General features: G+C 41.3%; 1 protein-coding gene and 1 non-coding gene across 2 annotated transcripts in view; one reads left to right on the top strand and one right to left on the bottom strand.

The window, feature by feature from the left end:
• LOC124778217 (aldehyde dehydrogenase-like) overlaps positions 1–24491 on the bottom strand; it is a 99922-nt gene that overhangs the window by 61725 nt on the left and 13706 nt on the right. The gene's annotated exons all lie outside the window — the stretch shown is intronic.
• Positions 15692–15766, top strand: Trnas-cga. Its single transcript has one exon. It is a non-coding gene; the product is annotated as a tRNA-Ser (tRNA).

Raw genomic sequence — 24491 nt, 5'->3', positions numbered from 1 at the left:
CTTAGAAGAAAGATTAAGGAAAGGCAAAACTATATTTCTAGCATTTGTAGACTTAGAGAAAGCTTTTGACAATGTTGATTGGAATACTCTCTTTCAAAATCTAAAGGTGGCAGGGGTAAAATACAGGGAGCGAAAGGCTATTTACAATTTGTACAGAAACCAGATGGCAGTTATAACAGTCGAGGGGCACGAAAGGGAAGCAGTGGTTGGGAAGGTATTGAGACAGGGTTGTAGCCTCTCCCCGATGTTATTCAGTCTGTATATTGAGCTAGCAGTAAAGAAAACAAAAGAAATATTCGGAGTAAGCATTAAAATCCGTGGAGGAGAAATAAAAACTTTGAGATTCGCTGATGAAATTGTAATTCTGTCAGAGACAGCAAAGGACTTGGAAGAGCAGTTGAATGAAATGGACAGTGTCTTGAAAGGAGGATATAAGATGAACATCAACAAAAGCAAAACGAGGATAATGGAATGTAGTCGAATTAAGTCGGGTGATGCTGAGGGAATTAGATTAGGAAATGAGATACTTAAAGTAGTAAATGAGTTTTGCTATTTGGGGAGCAAAATAACTGATGATGGTAGAAATAGAGAGGATATAAAATGTAGACTGGCAATGGCAAGGAAAGCGTTTCTGAAGAAGAAAAATTTGTCAACATCGAGTATGGATTTAAGTGTCAGGATGTCGTTTCTGAAAGAATTTGTATGGCGTGTAGCCATGTATGGAAGTGAAACATGGAAAATAAATAGTTTGGACAAGAAGAGAATAGAAACTTTCTAAATGTGGTGCTACAGAAGAATGCTGAAGGTTAGATGAGTAGATCACATAACTAATGAGGAGGTATTGAATAGAATTGGAGAGGAGTTTGTGGCACAATTCGACAAGGAGGAGGGACCAGTTGGTGGGACATGTTCTGAGGCATCAGGGGATCACAAATTTAGCATTGGAGGGCAGTGTGGAGGGTAAAAATCTTAGAGGGAGACCAAGAGATGAATACACTAAGCAGATTCAGAAGGATGTAGGTTGCTGTAAGTACTGGGAGATGAAGAAGCTTGCACAGGATAGAGTAGCATGGAGAGCTGCGTCAAACCAGTCTCAGGACTGAAGACCACGACAACAACAGCAACTGACCCCACAGAAGTCGCTAATAAATTTACCAACTACTTTTCAAATATAACACAACACTTGATTACTAAACATTACAGCTCACAAACAGGCAGCAATCCACTACATTCAGATTCAGATATTTATACAAGAAGTCTATTAATGTCTCCTATAAAATCAGAGGAATTATTTGTGATTATAAAAAGATTACTCAATATACATCAGCAGGTGTTGATGAAATACCAGATATTATCACCAAAGCAAGTGCCATATTTATCATAGAACCATTAAAAGATATTTTCAACCCATCCTTCATGAGTGGTGTATTACTACAAAATCTGAAATTGACAAAAGCACGAGAAAAGAGACAAATGTAAGGTTGCAGACTATAGGCCTGTATCAGTATTATCAGGCTTTGGTAAAATTGTTAAATAATTGTTTCATGGGAGACTGGTACCCTTCCTAAGTACAGAAATGATAACCAATGATTCACAACATGGATTCAGAAGTGGCAGTTCAACATAGTCAGCTATTTTTGCCTTCCTAGATGAAATTCTAACTGCTGTATATAAGCAACACGTTTCTGTCATATTCTTTGACCTTAGTAAAGCTTTCAGTGTAACTGATCATGACATCCTGTTGCATAAACTAAGAAATTATGGAATACAAGGCATACCGAACAGGTGGATCCACTCTTACTTGTGTGATTGCCAATAGATCACTCAAACAAAATATTAAGATATAAAAATGCACAAAATTTTTAATTTTTATAGTAATCCACAAAAAATCAGTTATGGAGAGCCTCATGGATTAGTCTTTGCCCCCAGTCTTTTTATTTTTTCTGTTAATGATCTATCTGAACTATTAACTAAAGAGACAACAGTACTTTTTGCAGATGACACAAATACCCTACTTAAGTCATGTGATGAAGACAGCCTCCAAAAAACAACTGCAGACATAATACAAGACATAACACAATGGTTCAGAACAAATAATCTAATAATAAATTCTGAAAAACTGTGTCAGTCAATTTCCACATTTCACAGAAACTCCACCCAGCAACATCAATTTTTAACATTGATGGATAAACTGTCTGATCTGTGAATGTTACAAAATTTTTAGGTATATATATCCAAGATAACCTGACATGCGAGATACACCTGAAATGTAAATAAAAAGTTAAATACAATTACAGTTCTAAGAATCCTCTCACAAAATACAAGTTGTGCATCAGTGTTCACAATGTACTACAGCAATACCCATTCAGCACTGATGTATGGACTTATCATTTGGGGGAACTCCATATGTAGCAGAGATACACTTAGGCTACAAAAAATATTATGAGACTAATAAATCATGCTAAATACACAGACTCATGTAGACCAATATTTAAAAGTCTTATTATACTGCCCCTCCCTTGTTTATATATCTACGAAGTACTAATCATCATCAAAGTAAGCATATTAAAAGAAGAAAATAATCTTCAGACATAATTGTGATTTCCACTCTCATGATACTAGGCAGAAGCATCATCTGCATCTCAATTCAGTGAGTAAAAACATTTGTAGGAGATGAGTGTATCATTGTGGCATTATGTTATATAACAGCCTGCCATCCTTTCTGAAGACAGATACAAAATTTACCTAAATTTAAAGTGAAACTAAAAGAGTACTTGCTTGAACACTGCTTCTATTCTGCTTCTGAGATTTGGGGCGCCAAGAAAATATAGTGCAATTGATTACATCGTTATTCTTCTCCATACAATTCTTTCAATCACCTTATTGTTTTTATAATTAAGTTACCAGTGTTCAGTATGTATCGACTGTTGTTTTCTAAATCATAGTATGTATAAACTTGTATGTACTATATCAAACCTGAGTTATTCTTTATTGTTTGTACAAACTATGTACTTAATCACGATTTACTGGATGAATAAAGAGATACAAACACAATACAATATTCTGTAATAGGACCACTGGTTTACAAGTCCAGAAATACGTTTTTTCTATGACGACGTGTCATGTAGACAGGTCAGATATATTGCAACATTTCAGCTGCACTTGAGAATGGGTATAAAGCCGAAATCATGATTGTGTGAAATAAATGAACATTAATGTACAGTCAGATGGCGGAAATTTCTTTAAAAAAATAGTCGATTTGCATCTCAGAGAGCCATACACATAAAATTGCGAGAACCAACTTTTCAGGGCGAGCGAGTGAACATCATAATGACCATGTCACTAAAATTACAGAAATTCGCACTCATTCAAAGGGATATGGACCATTTTCCTTTATGCGTAATACCGATGGATGAAATGGGAAGGGATGAAACTGTACCGTAATTTGGGTTCAGAATAGAAATACATACGAAAATGTCTCAGTCTACCTGGGTGTACTTCGGCGTCACGCGGTTTTCAGCCATGTTTAGTGATCTTGAGATCAGCAACACTGTAGCTGATTACAAACAGTGGTACTTGTAAACTTGCTCTCGTCTCTTATAACTGAGATATACATCTGTAAAGCCCACACGAAACACTTAAGATAAGATATGAAGTAGAATAACAAATCTCGGACTGATAGAGCAATGAAACAGCAACAAAAATCAGTTCTTATTCAACGAGATATCTTCCTGTCTGACCATCCAACACTTGGAATGTTCATTACAGGATTATTGTGTCTATGATACGTATACTGTAGCAATGGGTTGGTGGCTCAGATGGCTGGAAATTTTATATTCACAGGTCAGCTAATGGAAGAATTCCTCATTCCAAAAAATTTAGATCCAATGAAATGCGGAGCTCCCCCTGCAGAGGTAGGCCCCTACTGCACCACAAATCTCGAGAATAGCTCAAGGCAGTCACTACCTCCGAGGATTATATATTTATTATTGATATTTGTTCTAAAATCTTTGAGGTACGTATATTATACCCAAAACGTTGGACAAATTTCCCTTAATTCAAACATTGTTACACCGAATATTATTTACTAGGGTAATTTTTATGATGTTTGTACTATTTTACAACAGAGAAAAATTCTTTACATGGGAATTTTATGTATTTTCTTGCTAAGTGGGATATGTTTATAACATATAACACAATGCAATACAGTACACTTAAAGCAATTTGGCATTTTTTCACTCTCATTTTGTCTAATACTTGTATATACATATTTTCCCGGAGAGAGCTTCTTGGTAACAGAAGTGCAGTATATTTACAAATTCAGTTTTCAAAATACTGTGATACTGAGTGAAAACAGTTTTATTATACAGAAACTTCTAGCGACGAACATAGAGTTGATATAATTCTGGGATGCAATTTCCTAGAGCAACTTTGGCCTTTCCTTAATTAATAAGCCTTTCTTGGACAGTTTCTCAAACTCTATATTTGCTTTGTTGCTTACACAGGAACATAGTAGTGTGCAGAAATTATTCATGTCGGCAATAAAATTGTAAATGAGTTCAAAACAACTACTGTAACTTTTAAAATGCTTGGTTAACTCTAATTTCCGAAATAAAGTACATAACTGTTTTTATGCTTGTGCAAGCGAGGGACAGTTCATTGCGTCAAAATAATAAGTAGGCCCTACATCTTATTTTGTTCATTAAAACTATGTGTATTTTATTTCATTTGTAGATTGCTTGTAGTGAAACTAAAAAGTCCATTTGTTGTTTCAGGTTCAATTCGTGACCAAATTCAGCTAAAACGGCCATAATGGCAAATGCGTAAACTATCTGCTGTAATGTCAAATGTGTAAACCATCTGCTGTATGTGTGTAAATGATCTAACGGACAGGGCGAGCAGCAATCTAAGGCTATTTGCTGACGATGTTGTGGCGTACTGGAAAGTGTCGTCGTTGAGTGACTGTAGGAGGATACAGGATGAGTTACAATTAGACAAATATTCTAGTAGGTGCGATAAATGTAGAAAAATGTAATTTAATACTGATGAGTAGGAAAAACAAACGCATAGTGCTTGAATATAGCGATAGTAGTGTCCTGCTTGACACACTCACGTTGTTTAAATATTTGGGCGTAACGTTGCAAAGCGATATGAAATGGGACGAGCACGTCAGGTTGGTAATATGGAAGGCTCGACTTCAGCTTTTGGGAGAATTTTGGGAAGGTGTGGTTCACCTGTAAAGGAGACCAATCGGGAAAACCAGCGAACGCTGGACGGAGTAACATTTCTTTTATTTGCCTATTTAATTTAATATTTGGAGTCTATGTATCTTGAAACTGGGAGAGTCAAAATTTTTCAATCTTTGTTCAGTTCTACGTTTATCATAGGAAATAATAGAAATAAAACACCGAAATCGGTTATTTCAGAAACCAATCATTTTCAGCGGTATTAACAGTCAGGTTAAACTGTCATTGGAAAAAATGATACAATTGAAAACCGACCACTCGTGCTGCCCTTTTCTGTATACGTTCCATATCCCCTGCCAACAGATTTCATACATTTAAGCAAAATTCTAGGTTGGGCCGAGTTTTTCGTAAGCCATTTCCCTAGTATTCCACCAATAAACCTATGTCTGCTACCTGCTTTACCTATAGCTAAGCCTATTTCATCGTTCCATTACATACAGATTCCATTGGTTCGTTATACACAACCGCATCATCTGCGAAAGTCTGAGGTTAATACTAATATTGTCTGCAGAACGGGCGTAAGACAAGGAGATGGACTATCCCCACTTCTTTTCAACTGCGTCTTGGAAAAGGTCATTCGAGAGTGTAGAAAGTTGTTAGCCCAAGAAGAAACAAATGAAGAGCGGTTCAGACTTGGTCCTAAGAACAAAGGGGTGTACATTGACTGCTTCGCCTAGCCATTTTTGCTAACAACATAGAGTCACGAGTCAACAAGATCAATAGGCTGTCAGAAATTTCTGAAAAAGTTGGGCTCCAGATCTCATTCAAAAGACAAAATATATGACGAATATCTGTGCCGGACCTGAATGGATGATCACCAATCTGGGAAAAATCGGACGAGTTAAGAATTTCAAGTGTATCGGTGAAGTCATCCAGGAGAATGGATTAGAAGAAGAAGCAATTAATGTCAGGATGAGGAAGTTAGACCAGGCATACCAACTGACAAAGAATACCTACAACAAAAAGTCTATGAGTATAGGGGCCAAGTTCTGACGTTAAAATACAGTTGCAAAACCCGAGGGCTTATATGCGTCCGAAACTTTGACCATGAATAGACAAGGTCAAGCCGAGTGGCTGGAAAAGCGAGAGCGTAGGATATTAAGGAAAATCCTAGGTAATAGATGGGTTGATGGACAATGGCGAATGAGAACAAATGAGGACTTGTACAGCCAGACAGAACCTATCACAGTATCCATTAAGAAGAGACGGTTGTTATTTTACGGTCATCTCATGCGGATGGGCGGTGACCGACTAACAAAAAGAGATGGACTTTCATCCAATCTAAGAAAACAAGGCCGAGATTGTTCGAAGAATGTGAAAAAGATCTTAGGCAGATTGGCATCTTAGAGAGAGAAATTCCTGACAGGAACAAATTTAGAAGATTGGTGAACAACTACCAAGGTTTTACAATGGCGTCAACGTCCAAAAGACGGAGAGACCTTTGTCCGAAGAGCGTAAGACCATAAACACGTACTTCTTGGTGGGCTCAGAAGATACTGGCAGGAAGTCAAAGCTGGAACAAGAACAAGGCGTAGACACTATAATGAAATTGGTTGTTACCACGGAGTCCATACAGGCTCAACTCAATAATAAAAAGAAAAAATTGTCTGCAAAGTTATTAATACACTCCATGAACAGCGAGGGGCCCTAAGTGCTGCCCTGGGGTAGAACTTAAGTTATTCCTACATCTGTCGAAGATTCTCCACCCAAGATAATATACTGCGTCCTCCCTTACAAAAGAATCCTCAATCCAATGAGAAATTTCACTTGATTACGATGGAACTTTTGATAATAAGCGTTGGGCAAGTGTTTTTCGGAAATCAAGAAATACTGTATCTTCTTGACGCCTTGAACTTCGACTTGCAGAATGTAATTTGAGCTCAGACTATGTTCTAAGAATCTACAACAAATGGATGGTGAGGATATTGGACGTTAGTCTTGTGATTTCCCTAAATTATTTCAGGTAAATGCTAGAATGGTTCCGAGTGCCCCCTCTCACTCTTATCAGACTAGACCTGTAAGTACGAAAATGTCTGTATATGTGAATTATGTTTTTTACGTTTTTAAACTGTAGTAACAGGACAAGTTCACCGCCATTAGAGGTGATCCATGAGTGAATATATTTCCACTGCTGCCGCCATAGAAGTTCGCTGTTTACACATTTTTAATCTACATATTATAAGATATCACAAGTGGAAAAGGGAAAAACTACAGTAACTATATCAATTTTTGTTAAGGCTTACATAGTGACCACCTTTTCCTACCTAAGGGGGTAAAAAGTGGCAGTGCCATCGCAATAGGTTTCCATGTTGGTTGTTCCGATATCTGGACGTATTTTCTAGACACTGATGCCCTAGTATCTAAAACACCAATAAGCTGCTGCAGCAGACCGTTTTCATCATACTTTTGTATTAGATCAAATGTCCGCCTCCGGTAGCTGAGTGATCAGCGTGTTCGGTCAGAAGGTTTAGCTACCCTCTGTAGCAAAAAAACTGAGTGAACCAATCAACGATCAACCAGAACAGGCGTCATCGGACGTCTGCCACGAACAAATTCAAAGAACAATCTAGAACAAAATGACCTCAAAAAAAAAAAAAAAAAAAAAAAAAAAAAAAAAAGTGGTCAGCGCGACAGAATGTCAATCCTAAGGGCCCGGGTTCGATTCCCAGCTGGGTCGGAGATTTACTCCGCTCAGGGTCTGGGTGTTGTGTTGTCCTAATCATCATCATTTCATCCCCATCGATGCGCAAGTCACCGAAGTGGCGTCAAATTGAAAGACTTGCACCTGGCGAACGGTCGACCCGACGGGAGGCCCTAGTCACACGACATTATTATTATTTGACCAAATATAACAAGACATATGGTTCTACATAATATTAATTAATTAATTTAAAATCGCCACAAAGTGGTGGGATGACGGATGACAGCTTCGTATATAAATGGCTTCAGAAGTCAATCGGTAATATTATGCGTGATATATGAAAGCAAAAACTATAGTTAGGGGTAAACATCATGGTAATTTTTACTGACTATAGTGTGGTCACCTTTCCAGATTGGACTCCGTGTCACCATTAGTGGTTTGCAGATGAAACCAGCAAACCGAAAGAAACAAAAAAGAATTACATTTCTAGGCCAAAAGACTTTGTTTAAGCGTTCATATTGCAACAAAATGCAACTGTTCGCCTAAGTGAGGTAACAAGAATACTACAAATTATTTATCTTACGCTGGACAACTGAAAATAAGGAAACTTTTTGCTAAAAAATAACGAAACAAGCTTCCTCTGTCAGACTCACTGACACCAATGTTGGATATAGTTTGACAACTTCTCGGCAGGCAGCGGCACTGTTCAGGAAAAAAAAAGATGTGCAATGGCCACTACCGCCCTCTCCCCTGCAAACCACTCATCCTGGGCACTTTACGCCATCTTCTCCTACAACTTTTTTATTACTACACTCCTGGAAATTGAAATAAGAACACCGTGAATTCATTGTCCCAGGAAGGGGAAACTTTATTGACACATTCCTGGGGTCAGATACATCACATGATCACACTGACAGAACCACAGGCACATAGACACAGGCAACAGAGCATGCACAATGTCGGCACTAGTACAGTGTATATCCACCTTTCGCAGCAATGCAGGCTGCTATTCTCCCATGGAGACGATCGTAGAGATGCTGGATGTAGTCCTGTGGAACGGCTTGCCATGCCATTTCCACCTGGCGCCTCAGTTGGACCAGCGTTCGTGCTGGACGTGCAGACCACGTGAGACGACGCTTCATCCAGTCCCAAACATGCTCAATGGGGGACAGATCCGGAGATCTTGCTGGCCAGGGTAGTTGACTTACACCCTCTAGAGCACGTTGGGTGGCACAGGATACATGCGGACGTGCATTGTCCTGTTGGAACAGCAAGTTCCCTTGCCGGGCTAGGAATGGTAGAACGATGGGTTCGATGACGGTTTGGATGTACCGTGCACTATTCAGTGTCCCCTCGACGATCACCAGTGGTGTACGGCCAGTGTAGGAGATCGCTCCCCACACCATGATGCCGGGTGTTGGCCCTGTGTGTCTCGGTCGTATGCAGTCCTGATTGTGGCGCTCACCTGCACGGCGCCAAACACGCATACGACCATCATTGGCACCAAGGCAGAAGCGACTCTCATCGCTGAAGACGACACGTCTCCATTCGTCCCTCCATTCACGCCTGTCGCGACACCACTGGAGGCGGGCTGCACGATGTTGGGGCGTGAGTGGAAGACGGCCTAACGGTGTGCGGGACCGTAGCCCAGCTTCATGGAGACGGTTGCGAATGGTCCTCGCCGATACCCCAGGAGCAACAGTGTCCCTAATTTGCTGGGAAGTGGCGGTGCGGTCCCCTACGGCACTGCGTAGGATCCTACGGTCTTGGCGTGCATCCGTGCGTCGCTGCGGTCCGGTCCCAGGTCGACGGGCACGTGCACCTTCCGCCGACCACTGGCGACAACATCGATGTACTGTGGAGACCTCACGCCCCACGTGTTGAGCAATTCGGCGGTACGTCCACCCGGCCTCCCGCATGCCCACTATACGCCCTCGCTCAAAGTCCGTCAACTGCACATACGGTTCACGTCCACACTGTCGCGGCATGCTACCAGTGTTAAAGACTGCGATGGAGCTCCGTATGCCACGGCAAACTGGCTGACACTGACGGCGGCGGTGCACAAATGCTGCGCAGCTAGCGCCATTCGACGGCCAACACCGCGGTTCCTGGTGTGTCCGCTGTGCCGTGCTTGTGATCATTGCTTGTACAGCCCTCTCGCAGTGTCCGGAGCAAGTATGGTGGGTCTGACACACCGGTGTCAATGTGTTCTTTTTTCCATTTCCAGGAGTGTATTAACTAAGCTTGTGAGAAAATTTTTATGAGTATCAAAAGTATGGGAAAGACGCCGAGTTTAATTTGCATCGAGCTGACAGTCTGCACTGTTTGTGGGCAAATCATGCTTATTGAAATGTCTATTCTGCTGAAGATGACATCACGTTATCTCTTATCGGACAGCGACTGCTCAACTGATAATCTTTCCGACAGGAACGCAACGATTTGAGACTCACTGACACTCTGGTGCCCCCCCCCCCCCCCTTTGTCAGTAATTAACTGATGAGTGTCTCGCCTAATCCTCTCGAAGCCACAGATAGTACTCTCTACTTCCCACCTCCTGTCAGATGACAATGTAGTCTTGATCACTGATAAAATCCTCTCATTTTTCGAGCCGAGTAAAAATCGTAGCCTTGAAGCAACGTTTTGGGCAAGCTTCCTACTCGTCTTCATAGGAAGACAATAAATGTGAAACTTTCCAGAATGAACCTCTCAGTCTGTTGCGGTGTACACACTGCTCTGAAACTTACTAGTATATTAAAACTCTGTGCCGTACTGGGACTAAAAACTGGAATACTGCAGGTGTACTGACTGATGTGACGAAATTTTTCAAGAGAGGACTCGAGTTCACGTATTATTCCAGATTTACATTTTCTGTAGTTTCCCTAAATTTCTTAAGGGAAATGCAGTGGTTCCTTTCAAAAAGAACAAGGCCTGCTGCCTTCCCCGACGATCTCCAATCCGAAGTTGTACGTCGTCGAAATGACGTTGTTGTCGACTGGTCGTTCAGTCTTACTCCTGTAAGTTAGGTGATAAAGTGCGAATATTTCATGCACTAAATTTTCCATGCATTGAATTTTCACTGGTCAATAATACTGATCAGTACTGCTGTGTCAGCATTGACATTACACCACATTGTGTTCGCCAAGCAATTGTCTGTTTTTCCACAAACTGCTTTAGCCGTAAATAGAAATTTTAAAAAAGGTAGGTACAGTTTTCTGTTTAGCAAAAGTGACAAAAAGCAGATTTCAGAGTACCTGACGGCTCAACGCAAAAAGTTTTGTCTCAAGTACAGATAGTGTTAAGGATCAGTGGACAAAGTTCAAAACCATCGTACAATATGCGTTAGATGAGTATGTGCCAAGCAAGATCGTAAGTGATGGAAAAGAGCCACGTGGTACAACAACCGAGTTAGAAAACTGCTGCGGAAGCAAAGGGAACTTCATGGCAAAAACATAAACATAGCCAAAGCCTTGCAGACAAACAAAAATTACGCGAAGCGAAATGTAGTGTGAGGAGGGCTATGCGAGAGGCGTTCAGTGAATTCGAAAGTAAAATTCTATGTACTGACTTGGCAGAAAATCCTAAGAAATTTTGGTCTGATGTCAAAGCGGTAGATGAATCAAAACAAAATGTCCAGACACTCTGTGACCATAATGGTACTGAAATAGAGGATGACAGGCTAAAGGCCTAAATACTAAATGTCTTTTTCCAAAGCTGTTTCACAGAGGAAGACTGCACTGTAGTTCCTTCTCTAGATTGTCGCACAGATGACAAAATGGTAGATATCGAAATAGACGACAGAGGGATAGAGAAGCAATTAAAATCGCTCAAAAGAGGAAAGGCCGCTGGACCTGATGGGATACCAGTTCGATTTTACATAGAGTACGCGAAGGAACTTGCCCCCCTTCTTGCAGCGGTGTACCGTACGTCTCTAGAAGAGCGTATCGTTCCAAAGGATTAGAAAAGGGCACAGGTCATTCCAGTTCTCAAGAAGGGAGGTGGAACAGATGTGCAGAACTACAGATCTATATCTCTAACGTCGATCAGTTGTAGAATTTTGGAACACGTATTATGTTCGAGTATAATGACTTTTAAGGAGACTAGAAATCTACTCTGGAGGAATCAGCATGGGTTTCGAAAAAGACGATCGTGTGAAACCCAGCTCGCGCTATTCGTCCACGAGACTCAGAGGGCCATGGACACGGGTTCCCAGGTAGATGCCGTGTTTCTTGACTTCCGCAAGGCGTTTGATTCAGTTCCCCACAGTCGTTTAAGGGGAGCCGGAGGTGATCAAATCCAAAAAATTACGATTTTTTTTTGCTACCGAAAATTAATTGGAACATTCCTCTTTAATGTAAACTTTGAATTATTGTTCTACTCGCCCTAGAAGTGGAATTATTACCATTTTCCCCCACGCCTGCAGAGGAAATGGGCGGCCGCTGAATGCATCTAACACCGGCTCGTGACTTCCTGGCGAACTGCTTGGGATTTTCTCGGCCTGTTACGCATACAGCGCCTTATGTTACGCATACAGCGAGTGTGCAACGGTTGGCTACATTGTGACAAATGAAGCGCTAAGAGCGCGGAACATCGTCTCTTTGCTGTTTACCGTTTCTAATTAGTTCAGTGTTGCGCCTGTTGTTGGTAGTATTATACTTCTTGTGTAAAGCGTTGTTTTGGTTACGATGCCACGTTTTAGTAACCGTGTATATAAGAAGAGGAAGAACGTAGGGAAAAGAAAATTGACACTAACACCAAGTTGCGATACTACAATTACTGAAACAGTGCGTTCTTCTGCTAAGCAACACATGGCCGGCCATAGCCCTGTGACATCTTCTAGCAAGAAGCTGACTGGTGGAAGTGACAGATTTCGTGAATATGTTAGTGACAGTAATGATATTAACGAAGTACTGAATATTGGATTATTATCTTCTGTGCTGAAAGAAAGTGTTCTGTGCAAAATGTGTTCACGTGTAGGAGTGGGACTAGAGATAACAAAGCACTTTGGTTTAGCTTGTGAGATGAAGATAATCTGTGCATGTTGCAAGTATCAAGTGACTTTCTACAATTCACATGCCAGTCTCTTTGGTGAAAATGGGCGATCTAGAGTGTTTGATGTGAATGTTCGACTTGTGCATGGTCTTCGATCCATTGGAAAAGGGTCTGCTGCTGGTAAATTGTTTTGTGGTATTATGAACTTGCCATCGCCTCCAAGCAAATTTGGGTACTACTGTGAACTGGTAGGATCCTCTGTTGAAGATGTGGCTTTGAAAACCATGAAGGAAGCAGTGGAGGAATCTGTAGAAATGAACGGTGGTTCTAGGGATTTGGTAGTGGCATTAGATGGTTCCTGGCAAAAGAGGGGTCATAAATCCCTGAATGGGGTTGTAACTGCTACTTGTGGTGATAGTGCAAAAGTGATAGATGTTGCAATATTATCAAAACTTTGTAGGTGCAAAAATAAAATCAAAGGAGAGCACAGTGAGGCAAATTTTAGTGGATCAAGTGGAGCAATGGAAGTGGATGGAGTGAAACAAATTTTTGAACGTTCAGTTCCCAGATACAACGTTAGGTACAAATACTACCTTGGGGATGGTGACTCCAAAGGTTTCAAGACTATAGAGGAACTGAAACCATATGGAAATGAATTTGTAGTTGAAAAGTTGGAATACATTGGGCATGTGCAAAAGCATATGGGTGCACGGCTTCGAAGGCTCAAACAAACTTTGGGTTCAAGTAAGCTCAGTGATGGAAAGACAATAGGAGGGAGAGGCAGGCCTATTGATGAGGTGATTGAACGTCTACAGAGATGTTATGGGTATGCTATAAGGCAAAATACTAGTAATGTTAGTGACATGCGAAAAGCAGTGTGGGCATTGTTCCTTCATACTGCCTCTTCCAATGAATACCCTCAACACAGCCTGTTTCCAAAAGATTCCTGGTGCAAATATAATGCAAAAAAGGACTATGATCACAAACATGGTTTGCCAGCAGCTGTGATAAATGCAATAAAACCAATTTTTCATGACTTAGCACAGCCAGAATTGTTACACAAATGTCTACACGGAAAGACGCAGAATCCTAATGAGAGTGTAAACAATTTTATTTGGAAAGTGATTCCTAAAAGCGTGTTTGTAAGCATAAAAACACTGCACTTTGGCATTTATGATGCAATAGCAACCTACAACCAAGGGAACAGTGTGAAGTGTGAAGTTCTGAAGGCATTAGGATTTACAGCTGGTGTGAACACTCTACGAGCACTAAGAAATATTGACAGAGAAAGGATAAGACGAGCAGAAACAAGAGAAAGGCATATGAAGTATGACGGAACAACAGGCCAGAAAAGAAGACAGAAGAGGAAGCTTTTGGAGGATGAAGAAGAAGAGCCTGAAAATCCATCCTACAGTGCAGGAATGTATTGAGAAACTTTGATAGCCATTTCCCGTTAATTAGAATTTTTCGAATATAAGGAACATTTTCTCAAAATCCACTCAAGCTAGAGAGATGGAATTTTTATACAGCACTCCTAGTGGTCAAACTTACATTGTAACACAGCCATTTGGCAATATGTTCAGTAGTTTCATTTCAGTTTAATTATAAAGCAATTATTTGTAAAAAAATTGGGTCATTAATGAAAAAAATAATTGGAAGGAAACTAGAAAAGATACTCCAAAATTCCTCTGTCATAACTGCAATACTAAACCACTCTATATGTAAAAAAAATTCAAATTTTTCTATTTGGTAGTATATTCATAAATGTTCCTCAAACTTAGTGATTTTAACATGGGCAGCATAGGCACCTCCGGCTCCCCTTAATGAACAAAGTAAGAGCATATGGACTGTCAGACCAATTGTGTGATTGGATTGAAGAGTTCCTAGATAACAGAACACAGCACGTCATTCTCAATGGAGAGAAGTCTTCCGAAGTATGACTGATTTCAGGTGTACCACATGGGAGTATCGTAGGACCGTTACTATTCACAATATATATAAATGACCTTGTGGATGACATCGGAAGTTCACTGAGACTTTTTGCAGATGATGCTGTGGTATATCGAGAGATTGTAACAATGGAAAATTGTACTGAAATGCAGGAGGATCTGCAGCGCATTGACTCATGGTGCAGGGAAGGCAATTGAATCTCATTGCAGACAAGTGTAATATGCTGTGAATACATAGAAAGATAGATCCCTTATCATTTAGCTACAATATAGCAGGTCAGCAACTGGAAGCAGTTAATTCCATAAATTATCTGGGAGTATGCATTAGGAGTGATTTAAAATGGGATGATCATATAAAGTTGATCGTCGGTAAAGCAGATGCCAGACAGATTCATTGGAAGAATCCTAAGGAAATGCAATCCGAAAACAAAGGAAGTAGGATACAATACGCTTGCTCGCCCACTGCTTGAATACTGCTCATCGGTGTGGGATCCGTACCAGATAGGGTTGATAGAAGAGTTAGAGAAGATCCAACAGAGAGCAGCGCGTTTCGTTACAGGATCATTTAGCAATCGCGAAAGCATTATGGAGATGATAGATAAACTCCGGTGGCAGTACCTCGTCTCCTATCTTTCAAACTTTACAGAAGCTCTCCTGCGAAACTTGCAGAACTAGCAATCCTGAAAGAAAGGATATTGCGGAGACATGGCTTAGCCACAGCCTAGGGAATGTTTCCAGAATGAGATTTCCACTCTGCAGCAGAGTGTGCATTGATATGAAGTTTCGCAGGAGAGCTTCTGTAAAGTTTGGAAGGTAGGAGACGAGGTTCTGGTAGAAGTAAAGCTGTGAGGACGGGGCGTGAGTCGTGCTTGGGTAGCTCAGTTGGTAGAGCACTTGCCCACGAAAGGCAAAGGACCCGAGTTCGAGTCTCGGCCTGGCACACAGTTTTAATCTGCCAGGAAGTTTCATATCAGCGCACACTCCGCTGCAGAGTGTAATATGCAAAGATAGACATTTTGGCAACAAAGATGTACGAAAGACTGCGCTATACAAAATCGTCCACTGCATCTCATAACTCAGCATAAACTGCCAGTATGAAGCACAAGCATTCTACTCATCCGTATGGCTGCTTCAAGTCCATCCCTTTCCCAACGTGCGGATCTCTGGAGGGCATGGTGTGAGGTCAACATCGTAGAGGAGTGTGGGTGTCGGCCCTCATCCTTGGACGTTGCCTGGATATCATATACAGGGGTGCAGTGTGAGTCGTGATGGGAGGCAATGTGGTGTGCTGTAGTGTGAGGTGGCTGGTGCTGGAGTTGATTCTGCATCTGTCACTGACGGTTCTGGTTCGAGTTTGGGTGGTGGCTGAAGTGGTGGTCAGACTGCAGCCGGCAAGCTGCTCAGACAGGTAATCAGCAGGGTGACTGTGAGCTCGCCCGCCAGGGAAATTCCTTAGGACACTGTTGCAAAAGCTTGACTTCATCAACATGTGAGAAGTTCAGAGCTATTAAATTTTATTTTATTTGCCCTTCGGCATCTATCAGTCATTTAGCCAGGTAAAAGGTATACAGCTAACACGCAGTAAAAAACATAAATACATTACTGGCCATTAAAATTGCTACACCAAGAAGAAATGCAGATGATAAATAGGTATTCATTGGACAAATATATTATACTAGAATTGACATGTGATAACATTTTCACGCAATTTTGGTGCATAGATCCTGAGAAATCAGTACCCAGAACAACCATCTCCAGCCGTAATAACGGCATTGATGCGCCTGGGCATTGAGCCAACCAGAGCTTGGATAGCGTGTACAGGTACAGCTGCCCATGCAGCTTCAACACGATACCACAGGTCATCAAGAGTAGTGACTGGCGTATTGTGACGAGCCAGTTGCTCGGTCACCATTGACCAGACGTTTTCAGTTGGTGAGAGATCTGGAGAATGTGCTGGCCAGGGCAGCAGTCGAACGTTTTCTGTATCCAGAAAGGCCCGTACAGGACCTGCAACATGCGGTCGTGCATTATCCTGCTGAAATGTAGGGTTTCGCAGGGATCGAATGAAGGGTAGAGCCACGGGTCGTAACACATCTGAAATGTAACGTCCACTGTTCAAAGTGCCGTCAGTGCGAACAAGAGGTGACCGAGACGTGTAACCAATGGCATCCCATACAATCATGCCGGGTGATACGCCAGTATGGCGAGGACGAATACACGCTTCCAATATGCGTTCACCGCGATGTCGCCAAACACAGATGCGACCATCATGACGCTGTAAACAGAACCTCGATTCATCCGAAAAAATGACGTTTTGCCACTCGTGCACCCAGGGTCGTCGTTGAGTACACCATCGCAGACGCTCCTGTCTGTGTGATGCAGCGTCAAGTGTAACCGCAGCCATGGTCTCCGAGCTGATAGTCCATGCTGCTGCAAACGTCGTCGAACTGTTCGTGCAGATGGTTGTTGTCTTGCAAACGCTCCCATCTGTTGACTCAGGGATCGAGACGTGGCTGCACGATCCGTTACAGCCATGCGGATAAGATGCCTGTCATCTCGACTTCTAGTGATACGAGGCCATTGGGATCCAGCACGGCATTCCGTATTACCCTCCTGAACCTACCGATTCCATATTCTGCTAACAGTCATTGGATCTCGACCAACGCAAGCAGCAATGTCGCGATACGATAAACCGCAATCGCGATGACTACAATCCGACCTTTATCAAAGTCGTAAACGTGATGGTACGCATATCTCCTCCTTACACGAGGCATCACAACAACGTTTCACCAGGCAACGCCGGTCAACTGCTGTTTGTGTATGAGAAATCGGTTGGAAACTTTGCTCATGTCAGCACGTTGTAGGTATCGCCACCGGCGCCAACCTCGTCTGAATGCTCTGAAAAGATAATCACTTGCATATCACAGCATCTTCTTCCTGTCGGTTAAATTTCGCGTCTGTAGCACGTCATCTTCGTAGTGTAGCAATTTTAATGGCCAGTAGTGTATATGACATAATATGAGAATATATACCAGTTTAACAAAGGGATTTTAAGCCCATTGTTGATCTACATGTATGAATATTAAATAACATATTTCCTTAATTTAAAAGAAATGATAGAAGAACAAAATACTGATAGTAACGATTAGTAATGCTGCTGTGGTACAAATATAAATATCAAATAGACGTTCAACAAAGGTATTTCATGTGCTGTGTAATTTTACAGGGTAGTTATTTCACATGCTGTGTAAATGTAAATAGTAGTTCGGCAAAGATAGTTGTTCCACGGCCACAAATTTACGAAATAAAACGAAAAGAGATGGGAATAATAGCGATACAAAAGTTCAGTGTCCAAGTTAAAATAACTGTACATATTAAATACATAATAACATGAAACGACTGTACACATAAAACACATGTTAACATGAAACGACTGTTAGCATAGTTCCCAGTGCCCCGCTATGACTGCAGAGATGCCATAGGAAGTTGTCAGAATTTGAAAAGCCTTTTTTCTGTGAAGTTCACATTGAAAAGAGAAGTCAGGCAAGAAGATGCCAGATCACCAAAACTATTCTCAGTAGCTGCAGAGCATATTGTAATATCTTGAAGCTGGGAAACAAAAGAAATACATGTTTATGGATCATACCTCATCCAGCTTCATTCTGCCGATGACAGTATACTGTTTGCTTCTATTGGAATTGGGGTTCAAGAGTGACTGGAGAAACGTGGTAGAGCGACGCTATATTCAAAATAAAAATTCAATTTAGACACTGCCTGAACATCCTTATGTTGCAGATGACATCCAGTATTAATCTGAACTTGTGGCTGATTTCTGCTGGCATCCACAGGGCATAAATCATGTGAAAAATATTAAGTATATTCATAATTTTTACAACAGAATGTGATGTCAACTTATTACTAACTTACATAAAATTTGTATGTATTTACTTCACAAAAAAGAAAACATGAAGATTCCAAGCTGTGACGAAAGATGTTTTGGGATTAAACAAAACAAAAATTGTGTTTTTGGAAGAAGGCTTTTTGAATAATTATTAATAGACTAAGTTTATAAATAGGCCTAAAAATCAGTTAAGATATAACTAAATATACTGAACCTAATTATTCTACATTCTCATCCTACAGCACTAAATTATGTGTACATAATGAAAAAGGAAATTGCATAGATTAAGGAAGAAGTCATAGAACTCCTTGATGAGTATTTTTTATCCAAATCAGACGAATAAAACAACTGGATGGTCAGCAAAAGAGCTAACAGAAGAGGGAGAATTGTAACGCTTTTGGGGAAACAAATGCCGTTTCGTCAGGATAACACAATCTAGATCACAATTTACTTACTTTCGAAAACCAGTTTCAGTCAGTATGGACTACCTTGAAAGTTAAATTTAGCTGGGTGCTCTTCCAGAGGAAGATAACGAGGTTTTTTTCAACTTCGGGAACAAGTCGAAATCTGGTGGCCACATGTCTGGAATGTAGGGAGGATGCGGCACCATTTCCCATCTGTATTCGCGCAGTTTCTGGGCCACAACATTGCCGGTATGAGGGCGAACATTGTCCTGGAGAATGAGTGGCACAGCGACCAGAAACTGAGGTGGGGTCTTGTGCATTTTTCTGGGCAGGTTTTGCATGAAGTTACGATAATACATTCTTGAGACACTTCTTCCACATGCGACTCTCTCTGCCTTTATGATTCCTTAGTGATCATAAGCAAAAATTGACATTTACTTGAACTTTGATTGAGCGCGTCGAAATTTTTTTCGACGTGGAATATCTGAAGCTCTCCACTCATTAGACTGTAATTTCAACTCCAGTTCAGAGTCTCTAATCCACGATTCATCAATAGCGACAATTCGGCACAAGAGTCCTCGACTTTTACGGTCGAATCGTTGTTTGAGCAAGTTTACAATGTCCAGCCATATCTACTCCCATACAGCAGTCAAATAGTGTGGCACCCATCTCGCAGGTATTTTTCTCTTCTTCAAATCATTTGCCAGAACTCGTAGTACTGATGTTAGGGGATTCCCGTGGCTTCAGTGAGTTGCTCACAAGTCGCACTGCGATCTTCTTCGAGAGAATCTGCCACAAGTTCCATACTTTGTTTATCTGTTGACGTTTATGGCCTTCCGGGTCTTGGATTATCGTCTATGCTCTTACGACCTCCACAAAAAGGGTTAACGCAACGCGAAACTGTACTATGGACTACTGTAAAGTCACCGTAAACTTCACTTAACGCACTGTGGACTTCTGTTGGGACTTTGCCGCGTAAAATTTCGATCTTGGTGTACAACCTCTGCTTTTCAACAATCACAGCACCCGAGATCCCTCCAGGGCCCATTTCTACCTCTCGCTAATTTTATGTTAGAGTACACCGCGATAAAACAAAAAAAAAAAAACAAAAAAAACGTGCTTCTTCCTCAAGTTCCCAAGCACATCTGACGTAACTTTCATTGTTGTTGCACCAAACGATCCACAGTAACGCGAGCCTGTGCATTATTTATGAAATGTCCCTCGTATGATTGGTCAGTAATTTTGAGGTCGACCAGCTGCCAAAGGAGGCCAGCGTTTCTGGCCATATGTCGAACGCCAGTCTACCATCCTCCGGTTTCATGATCCAATGTGGCAACTGGCGGTGGAAGAATGGGCAGAGGATTGGCACCTTTCTGCTTGCCATAAAGGTGTGCACTAGGCTGCGATGCAACCATTAACCAGGACACCACGGTTTCACAGTTTTCACGCGAGCAGGAAACTGTCTTGGCACGAATGCTCACCAATCATGGTTCAACTCCTTCCCATTTACATAGAATCGGCATCAAGGACAGCCCTTTCTGCGTTCGGCAGAAGAAAGAAGGAGTAGATGTAAACCACTTGCTGTATTCCTGCAGTTTCTTGTGAAATTTAAGGTGTACCTTCCAACAGGTGTTCCTGTTTTATTGTGCTGTGAGATCCTCATATACACAAACATCTTTTTCTTTTTCTACTAAATTGCAACGTTGTTGTTGTTGTTGTGGTCTTCAGTCCTGAGACTGGTTTGATGCAGCTCTCCATGCTACTCTATCCTGTGCAAGCTTCTTCATCTCCCAGTACCTACTGCAACCTACATCCTTCTGAATCTGGTTACTGTATTCATCTCTTGGTCTCCCTCTACGATTTTTACCCTCCACGCTGCCCTCCAATACTAAATTGGTGATCCCTTGATGCCTCAGAACATGTCCTACCAACTGATCCCTTCTTCTAATCAAGCTGTGCCACAAACTTCTCTTCTCCCCAATCCTATGCAATACTTCCTCATTAGTTATGTGATCTACCCATCTAATCTTCAGCATTCTTCTGTAGCACCACATTTCGAAAGCTTCTATTCTCTTCTTGTCCAAACTAGTTATCGTCCATGTTTCACTTCCATACATGGCTACACTCCATACAAATACTTTCAGAAATGACTTCCCGACAATTAAATCTATACTCGATGTTACCAAATTTCTCTGCTTCAGAAACGCTTTCCTTGCCATTGCCAGTCTACATTTTATATCCTCTCTGCTTCGACCATCGTCAGTTATTTTGATCCCCAAATAGCAAAACTCCTTTACTACTTTAAGTGTCTCATTTCCTAATCTAATTCCCTCAGCATCACCCGACCTAATTCGACTACATCCCATTATCCTCGTTTTGCTTTTGTTGGTGTTCATCTTATATCCTCCTTTCAAGACGCTATCCATTCCGTTCAACTACTCTTCCAAGTCCTTTGCTGTCTCTGACAGAATTACAATGTCATCGGCGAACCTTAAAGTTTTTATTTCTTCTCCATGGATTTTAATACCTACTCCGAATTTTTCTTTTGTTTCCTTCACTGCTTGCTCAATATACAGATTGAATAACATCGGGGAGAGGCTACAACCCTGTCTTACTCCCTTCCCAACAACTGCTTCCCTTTCATGTCCCTCAACTCTTACAACCGCCATCTGGTTTCTGTACAAATTGTAAATAGCCTTTCGCTCCCTGTATTTTCCCCCTGCCACCTTTAGAATTTGAAAGAGAGTATTCCAGCCAACATTGTCAAAAGCATTCTCTAAGTCTACAAATGCTAGAAACGTAGGTTTGCCTTTCCTTAATCTTTCTTCTAAGATAAGTCGTAAGGTCAGTATTGCCTCACGTGTTCCAGTATTTCTACGGAATCCAAGCTGATCTTCCCCGAGGTCGGCTTCTACCAGTTTTTCCATTCGTCTGTAAAGAATTCGTGTTAGTATTTTGCAGCTGTGGCTTATTAAACTGATAGTTCAGTAATTTTCACATCTGTCAACACCTGCTTTCTTTGGGATTGGGATTATTATATTCTTCTTGAAGTATTTCACCTGTCTCATACATCTTGCTCACCAGATGGTAGAGTTTTGTCACGAGTGGCTCTCCCAAGGCCGTCAGTAGTTCCAATGGAATGTTGTCTACTCCGGGGGCCTTGTTTCGACTCAGGTCTTTCAGTGCTCTGTCAAACTCTTCACGCAGTATCGTATCTCCCATTTCATCTTCATCTACATCCTCTTCCATTTCCATAATATTGTCCTCAAGTACATCGCCGTTGTATAGACCATCTATATACTCCTTCCACCTTTCTGCTTTCCCTTCTTTGCTTAGAACTGGGTTTCCATCTGAGTTCTTGATGTTCATACAAGTGGTTCTCTTATCTCCAAAGGTCTCTTTAATTTTCCTGTAGGCAGTATCTATCTTACCCCTAGTGAGATAAGCCTCTACATCTTTACATTTGTCCTCTAGCCATCCCTGCTTAGCTATTTTGCACTTACTGTCGATCTCATTTTTGAGACGTTTGTATTCCTTTTTGTCTGCTTCATTTACTGCATTTTTATATTTTCTCCTTTCATCAATTAAATTCAATATTTCTTCTGTTACCCAAAGATTTCTACTAGCCCTCGTCTTTTTACCTACTTGATCCTCTGCTGCCTTCACTACTTCATCCCTCAAAGCTACCCATTCTTCATCTACTGTATTTCTTTCCCCCATTCCTGTCAATTTGCCCTTATGCTCTCCCTGAAACTCTGTACTACCTCTGGTTCTTTCAGTTTATCCAGGTCCCATTTCCTTAAGTTCCCACCTTTTTGCAGTTTCTTCAATTTTAATCTACAGGTCGTAACCAATAGATTGTGGTCAGAGTCCACATCTGCCCCTGGAAATGTCTTACAATTTAAAACCTGGTTCCTAAATCTCTGTCTTACCATTATATAATCTATCTGATACCTTTTAGAATCTCCAGGCTTCTTCCATGTATACAACCTTTTTTCATGATTCTTAAGCCAAGTGTTAGCTATGATTAAGTTGGGCTCTGTGCAAAATTTACCAGGCGGCTTACTCTTTCATTTCTTATCCCCAATCCATATTCACCTACTACGTTTCCTTCTCTCCCTTTTCCTACTACCGAATTCCAGTCACCCATGACTATTAAATTTTCGTCACCCTTCACTATCTGAATAATTTCTTTTATTTCATCATACATTTCTTCAATTTCTTCGTCATCTGCAGAGCTAGTTGGCATATAAACTTGTACTACTGTTGTAGGTGTGGGCTTCGTATCTATCTTGGCCACAATAATGCGTTCACTGTGCTGTTTGTAGTAGCTTACCCGCATTCCTATTTTCCTATTCATTATTAAACCTACTCCTGCATTACCCTTATTTGATTTTGTGTTTATAACCCTGTAGTCACCTGACCAGAAGTCTTGTTCCTCCTGCCACCGAACTTCACTAATTCCCACTATATCTAACTTTAACCTATCCATTTCCCTTTTTAAATTTTCTAACCTACCTGCCCGATTAAGGGATCTGACATTACACACTCCAGTCCGTAGAACGCCAGTTTTCTTTCTCCTGATAACGACATCCTCTTGAGTAGTCCCCGCCCGGAGATCCGACTGGGGGACTATTTTACCTCCGGAATATTTTACCCAAGAGGACGCCATCATCATTTATCCATACAGTAAAGCTGCATGCCCTCGGGAAAAATTACGGCCGTAGTTTCCCCTTGCTTTCAGCCGTTCGCAGTACCAGCACAGCAAGGCCGTTTTGCTTATTGTTACAAGGCCAGATCAGTCAATCATCCAGACTGTTGCCTTTGCAACTACCGAAAAGGCTGCTGCCCCTCTTCAGGAACCACACGTTTGTCTGGCCTCTCAACAGATACCCCTCCGTTGTGGTTGCACCTACGGTACGGCTATCTGTATCGCTGAGGCACGCAAGCCTCCCCACCAACGGCAAGGTCCATGGTTCATGGGGAGAATTGCAACGTATGAGTGCGAAATTTGGCGCTCCATCTGTGGTTACATAAATACTCTAATCTCCCGGTGCATGCTTCCCAGTTGAACACTTTTTATTTTCTATTTTGTCTCTTCTTAATAAGTCTAGTTTCCATAGCTATGTGGATATTGTAAAATAATTTTTAATCATTATTCAATATTTCTACGTAGTGATCACAAAGTCCCATTACTCCCTATAGCGTGGCCACATAATCATAGATGGTTGCACTGTATTAATTTGAGAACATGGTAGAGGACAACTGTGGTTTGACTATGGTTTTAATTGTCAGTTTCTGTGTCTGTGTGCACACCATCGTTTTCATAACAGAGTATGACTCTCCTCCATGTACGAAGCG

The sequence above is a fragment of the Schistocerca piceifrons genome, chromosome 1 (assembly GCF_021461385.2).
Source record: "Schistocerca piceifrons isolate TAMUIC-IGC-003096 chromosome 1, iqSchPice1.1, whole genome shotgun sequence".
NCBI classification, from domain to species: domain Eukaryota; kingdom Metazoa; phylum Arthropoda; class Insecta; order Orthoptera; family Acrididae; genus Schistocerca; species Schistocerca piceifrons.
Note: the sequence above shows the minus strand (reverse complement) of the source record. Positions and strands in the feature narration are given on the sequence as shown.